The 7,326-nt window shown below is 50.1% G+C and overlaps 1 long non-coding RNA gene across 1 annotated transcript; it reads left to right on the top strand.

The window, feature by feature from the left end:
- Nucleotides 1-7,104, top strand: LOC135810895 (uncharacterized). Its single transcript, XR_010552442.1, has 3 exons — nucleotides 1-123; nucleotides 5,934-6,034; nucleotides 6,871-7,104. It is a non-coding gene; the product is annotated as an uncharacterized LOC135810895 (long non-coding RNA).
- Nucleotides 7,105-7,326: the final 222 nt, after the last annotated feature.

Below are 7,326 nucleotides of genomic sequence, written 5' to 3'. Positions count from 1 at the left end.
CCGAACTTGCACCGACAGCCTTTTGTCAGGCCTGTGACATGCTTTCTGACTGCTGCAAGATGTTTGTCAGAGCCCCACACCATGACTAAGTCATTGGTTCTTGACCATCCGTACCTTGAAGAGGTGGGTAGTTGATCGTACATTTTGTTGCTTAAATAAAAGCGATAGTCCCAGGACAACAATTCCAGTGCAGATGAACTCCACTTGTAGGTTGTACGGCACCGCCATCGCCTGACTCCTCGGTGAAAGATCCCCACTAAATTACATGTTTGTTGTACATTTTGAGTCTTGCAGTCGTAGTGTGATTTCGTCACAAATACACGTCAACTGGTTGTACAGCTTCATGTTCCACTACATGTACATGTATTGGCAAGTCAGCATTGCAGTGGAACTTCAGTACACTGTATAGCAAACCTCCAATACCTTTCAAATTGGTCTGTAACGATATAGCGTATTGCATGGTGCAAGGTTCTGCATAATAGTACAAGTACTTTATATCCCGTAGTACGTTACATGTATATCCAGACTGTCCGCATAACCCGGCCTCACAACCCACAAGTGTGCAACTCTGATTTGCGAACTATGGGCGTATTCCCCAGTTCGTGGATATAATGTGGGCCTAGCGCAGTGCCAGAATCCACGTGCAGTCGCATACTCTTGACGTTGTTGTTGTTGTTTATTTTACTTCGCAGATTCTAACGGGCAAGTTGCCCAATAACAAGAAAGCGAAGGCAAAGAAAATAATACTAATAAAAGAAATAACCGGGGGCAGCAGAAAATGAATAATAGCTTTAAGAACTCAGATGGTGAGCCAAGGAACAAATTTCCATGTTACAAATAATCGCTTTTAAAAGTAAAAAGAAAAGAGCGGGTGGTACAGCAGACTTCCTATTCTGAATTCCCTGAACGAAGCAGAGACATTAGCTGGGTACATGTCACTATTACACAGTAGCAAGAGAGCTACCTCGGTCGGCATCAGTGGACGTGGACTACGAGTGGATGCGACATACGAGTGGATGCGACAGCAACAGTGACTGGAATAATGGGTGATACGTTTCATGGAGCGAGCGTATGTGGGATGACTGACATCTTGAACACACTGCGTTGGGGGATGGTGCGGATGTCGCTGGGTAGTGCGTTCCACAGCTTGGGAGCGGCAACAGAGAACCTAGCCTGACCAGCGCGGCTTGCGGCGGGTGGTATGTGCGCTCCGATGTCCTTCTGCAAGCGGGTACGCCGATCTGGTGACCTTGAAATCAGTCCACAGAGCCGGTTCCCCGCAATGCCGTGGATGCATCGCCAGGTGAGCAATAGCGCCTTTTGCTTGTGCAACTCTGAGATTCGGTAGAGTTCCACCCGTTGGAGCAGAGGTTGAGCAGAGTCGTATGGCCGAGCGCCAAAAACTGCGCGAACCGCTTTGTTCTCCAGCGTCTGGAGATCCGTTGCTTGCTGGGCAGTTAGACAGAACAAGAAACAACTTGATGCGTAGGTCAGATCCGGCATCACCACGGACTTCAAGTAGGTGACTCGGGCCGCCAGGCTCAAGCATCTCCGAGTCCGCCAGAGGGCACCTACTTTGCGGGACACCTTTGCTGTAATGGCTTTCAGGTGTTGCTGAAAGTTCAGCCCCTCGTCAATGATGACGCCAAGGTACTTCGCGCTGGTGACTGTCGGCAGAGGTTGGCTGCGACAGAGGACTGTGACCCGGGGTCCAGCGTCTCTACCGGGAAAGACTGTGAGAACTTGACTCTTCTTCTCATTCAGAATCAGTCCTCGCTCTTCCAGCCATGCAGCCAAGGAGGAGACTGCGGTGGAGAGCGTACTGGCAACAGCCTGAGTCGTGTCAGCGCTACAATATACTGCGACGTCATCGGCGAACTGGATCGTGGCTGCGGATTGGGCTACTTGAGGAACATCTCTTGTGTACACGTTAAAGAGCAACGGGCCGAGCACCGATCCCTGGGGCACACCGCAGCTGCAAGAGGTGATTGTGCTGCTGCTGGCCCCGAAACAAACTCGCTGTGTCCGCTCACTGAGGTAGCTGATGAGCCAGCGAAGGGGTCTGCCTGTCACTCCTAAAGCAAACAGGTCCTGAATGAGACGCTCATGAATGACTTTGTCAAATGCCTTGGAGAGATCGAGAAAGCACACTCCCGATACCTGGCGTCGATCGCGGGCCTCCAGGAGCGTGTCCGTCAGGACAACCAATGCATCTTCTGTTGAGTAGCCATGCCGGTACGCAAACTGCGTGTCAGGCAGCGCATGAACACGGGAAAGCTGACCTTGTAACTGGTTTTGTACAATCCGCTCGAGGATTTTCGAAATAATGGGTAGTAGAGATACTGGTCTATAATTCCCAGGGGAAGCAGGATCTCCCGATTTGAAGAGGGGGCGAACCTCTGCTAGCTTGAAGGCCCGAGGAACGATACCCGATTTCAGGGACATGTTGAAAAGTTGGGTGAGGCTTGGTGCGATGATGTCGGCAGTGGCGAGCAGCAACGATCCTGGGACCCCGTCACTACCGGTTGCTTTTCTGGCGTCGACTTTACGGAGCAGTTCGTAAACGGAACCTGCATCAGTCCCTCGAAAATCCGAAAGGACTTCCCCTCTCAATGGCCCCTGAGGTTCTGCCAATATGGGAGGTCTATTGGCGTCGGTCACAACTTGATGGAACGTATTGCCGACCTCTTCAACGTCGCATGTAGGATCCGGTTGTGCTCGGGTACGGCCTGTAAGGCTGTTGATGAGCTGCCAGAGCTTACGAGGGTTTGCAGATGCAGATTGACATGTCTGATGAAAATACGAGTTTCGTTTGCGCCGAATCGCGTTAGATGCCTGCGTCCGAGCCAGTTTGAATGCACTGTGAAGTGCCATATCTTCGGGGTTCCGGAGCCAGCGCGTGTGCAGCCTATTCCGTGTCCTGATGAGTTGATACGTCTCACGGTCGGACCATGGAGGTAGAGGCTTGCGGCGCGGTGGTATAGTCTTCATTGGAGCATACCTGTCCAGGACAGTCATAAAGCGCGAGTGCCAATCATGCCACGTATCATCCACGCTTGACGACTGTGGAAGGGAAGGGAAATGCTGAAGTTCTTGCTCCAGAGCGATTCTGAACTCAGGGATACTTATATTCCGAATCCGCCTGGCCTGCTTCGATTGAGTCTCTGCACGAGGAACTGAAATGTTCAGGTTGGCGAGCACAGCGCTGTGATCACTGATCAGACAAGGTATCACCCTGCAGCTGGATACCATCTTCCTGTCCGTGAGGACAAGGTCAATAAGGGTGCCTTTCGGCGTACTTGGAGTGATGCGCGTCACTGCATCCACGCAGTTGGTTAAGTCGAACGTGCAGCACAGGCTCTGTAGATGGGTTCGCTGATGATTGGGGTGATTAGCGGACAAGTCCACATTGAAATCCCCCAACACCGTTAAAGACGTGGCTGAAGAGCCAGCACTATGCATGGCACTTTCTAAATCAGTCCAAAACTCCACGGATGTGTCAGGGGGCCTGTAGGCGCAGCCGACACGGTGATGCTGTCGATGTATCTGTACGTCAACCCACACCAGCTCTAAGCCGCTTACGCTTAGATCTGGGCGTGGTTTGATTGGCAGGGTGGATTTGTAATAGATACACGTGCCGCCACCTCGCCTGCCGCTGCGATCGGTCCTTGTGAGGCTGTATCCAGGAATAGCTACTTCTCCGTCACCAATAGTGCTATCCAGCCAGGTTTCGGCCAATGCAAAAATATCAAAGTCCTGCACCCGGAGGAGTGCCGTTACTTCATCTACTTTGTAGCGCAAGCTACAGACATTCAAAAAACCTAGTTTAAGCGTTCGGGTATCCTGGGTGCTCACCGGAAAACTGATGGTGGCAGCTCGTGGAGAGAATACCTGAGCGTGTGGATTTAAAGACGATATAGCAGTGAAAAGTAGTAATTAGTAAGAAAAAGAACAATCATGACGAGGACTAGCATAGAATCGAGATTACAAGCAGAAGTTTACCGGTTATTGGCTTCCTCGCCGACTCCTCACACGTTGGGCAAGGCGGTGCATCTCTTTTGCAGATGCCTCATTTGCCCATGCGACTTGGGGGTCGAATGCCAGGACTCTTGCGCTGAATGTGTGCTTGCCTGATGCGCGGATGAATCCTTCGTCATCAGGTGAAGAGTGACACCCCTTCCCACGAGAGAGCGGAAATGCCGGCACTCCACGTGTAGCCTCTTCTGCTGGCAGGGTTGTTGGCGTGGCGACTGGTACAGAATAAGCTGCCTGCCGTACAGGTATCTTAGAGACCTTTGGTGGTCGCTTGTCGCAGTGCTGCTGCTGTTGTTGTTGGTTCGAGCCCTCTAGTGTGGTTGAACCTTTTGGTGGACATGGGCAGTTGCTATCTGTTGCTTCGCCTGCTATCGCAGCTCCTGGATTTGGTTCAGCGCCAGTGGGTTCTTGTACCGGTACATGAACGAGTACATCCGGACTGTCATCCGCCATACGGTCCGCAGCCTGGCCCTGTACGACAGTGGAGTACGAAGTGTGATGCGTACGTGTACGTGCAGCATTTGGGCGTGCAGGACAGTCACGTGCTTGGTGGCCAGATACACCACAGCGAAAGCACGTCTGTATCTGGTCGCGGTGATGTGTACGGTACGACCTTTTCTGAATGCTTAGCTTGCAGGGTACACCTTTCTTCAGGATCATTAGCACCCGTCGTACCCCCGTGAGAATTTTGAATTTCTCAACGGTGACAAATTCGCAATCAATATTGCCGACAATTTCGCCAAATTCCCCCAAAGCCGACTCTATGTGGCCCAGATGCAATGCGGGTTCGCAACCATAAATGTAAACACGGGTAGCGGATACTGTGCCATCTCCCGGTAGCACGTCAATGCTCTTACCCTCCAACTGCAGATTTGCTGCGACGAGCTTGTCCCTGGTGGCGAAATCACGCAGGGTCAGAACACAAGACCCGGGCCGGCCGTGCAGGTCGATCTGCAGGACATCTCCAAGCGAGAGACTGCAGGCTTGAATTGCCTTTGCTACGTCCAGATGCTTCACAGTCTTTGGACACTGGAAATGGACAGCTGGCCTGTCCATGTCAGAGCGCTCAATTTGCCTACCACTCGGTATTTAGAAAAAAAGTGACGTCATGGACTCTTGGTACTACTTCATACTGAGGTTTCACTGTGTGTGGAACCCGTCTGTCCGTGTTAGTAGGGACCTTTCGCATTTGCTACGAAACGAATGCGAAACGAAAGTTTGATTCGGCTCGTAATCGTTTCGTTGAAAACAGATTTCAGGTTTCGCAAGTCGTCATGCAAATGTGCATGGCAACTACGAATACGGCCGCGGGCGCCGGTAGCTTGGCGTACGGGTTTTTACACGCACACGTGCATGGATCCTGGAATCAAGGGAAAAATGTGTACCTTGCAAAACATGTGTACCTATCCAAATAAATGTGTACCTGACGGATTCGGAGCGTGCCACGAATGAAGAGGCTTCCATTCGCGAAAACGAGTTCTCCGCAGGGACTCTGACGAATCCTCGAACCCAGGTGACGAATCAGCATTCGTTTCGTATCCGTACGCGGGGTGCGAAAGGTCCCTAGTGTTTTGCTTCGACGTCGCTTCGTCTCAGTTTTTTCCTCAGTGCTTGTTGTGATTGGCATGTGGCAGGCAAATGGCCGTGAAACTTCAACTGTGGCATTTGCATCAATTGGGCTAATGTGACCACTGGATGGTAGTTGATTTACATGTTGGACTGGTGTGCCATGTAGCCTTCTGCTGCCATCCTGGCACTACATTTGTTGCCAGGGTACCTCTTTGTCGATTTTGTCCACAGACACCACGCTCACACTCGGCATGTGTACATGGAGCTGCAGGTCTTGAATGCCCTTCCCTTTTGCTATCTTCACCATTGTCATTCTGTATGAATTGTAGGTATTATGGCCAGCTGCTACTCCCCATTGAGAAAAGATCCCTGCAAGCATACTTGACTGGCTGTATGTGTCTAACACGTCTGCAAGCACCAACTGGAGTGGGTAAGTGCGAACTGGATGACTTACTGTAATGTCGAGTATGAAAGCCAGGCGCATGTCTGTAGAAGCCAGTGTGGTGGCTAGGCCTCTATTTACATTATGTAGTCAAACCAAGCTTTTTATGGTTGCCAATACAACATCCACACTATAGTGCCAATTGCCTATCTTGGAACTCAGGCTTGTGTTCAGAACAGGCTTCTGCATAAGGCAGGCTTTTATAGAAAGCAGTGGAGTAAGTGAAGGACTGTTTATACAACTTGTAGACACCACAGGTACTACAGGTATGTGTGTGAAGCTTCATTCCAGAGGAGAAAAGGAGAGCGAGATGGAATTGCAACCATACAATATTGTCCACCCTCATGACCACAGCTTGGGGTGGATAGTCGGACAAACAGACGACAAGTTCTTTATTCTTAGTTTCTTGTACTCTGGTTCTCTCCTCCACTGTAAATTTGCCTGCAGTGTCCATGGACGTGGCCTTTACTGCATCATGTTTTGGGGTTGCATTCGTCCCCCAGGGTTGTGTGTAGGCACCTGGACAGAGCCTGGTCAGAGCTTGGGTGGTACCCAACCGGCTCACGTGAGCGTGATGCCACCTTTCTTAGCTTTTATACAATTGGAATGTATGCATGCAAATAGTCCCTCCTGCATCAGGGACGGTAGATTTGGTAATGTTTGTAGCGGGAATGTCATGTGTCGAGTATTCGTCAAAGTAATAATATATTTATGCCATATGGCAAATCATGTTGCTCCATTGTGTAACAGTTTGTCTGCTACTCCGTCAAGCATTTCATCTTCTGCATGGTATTGTACTGCTTTGTCTGGTTTATTGCTGCCAGGTGCTGCACAATGATCGATGTACGTAATCATTACCCACAGCAGTGGTGTCGGTCAGTGCTGTAACTACCTTCCTCAACAATCACCAGCTGTGTGGAGTGACAAGTTTTGACAAAATTAGTCGGCCTCTCTCCTTCTTATCCCTTTATCGACTCAGAGGAGATGCTTGACCACCACATAATTTGGTATTTCCCCTTTAGCCTAATATTTGCTTCCTACACCAGCCACAGTGCTTCTCTTCCCGCGCTCTTTTTTTTTTTCGCTGGTTTGGGATTATCTTTTGTGCTACATTCTGTTCCTGCTCTTGGTGCAATGCATTTCCAACAAATACAGTCATTCTGGTCTAAATTGGAGTCAACTGTACAGGTTTCCAATGCATTCAAGCACTATTGGATTCATCACTGTGTATTCACTGGGTAAAACATATGGATAAGAAGAACTCCCGTTATTGCAAATAA

Source organism: Sycon ciliatum, chromosome 2 (assembly GCF_964019385.1).
Source record: "Sycon ciliatum chromosome 2, ocSycCili1.1, whole genome shotgun sequence".
NCBI classification, from domain to species: domain Eukaryota; kingdom Metazoa; phylum Porifera; class Calcarea; order Leucosolenida; family Sycettidae; genus Sycon; species Sycon ciliatum.
This window is presented reverse-complemented; position numbering and strand designations above follow the sequence as displayed.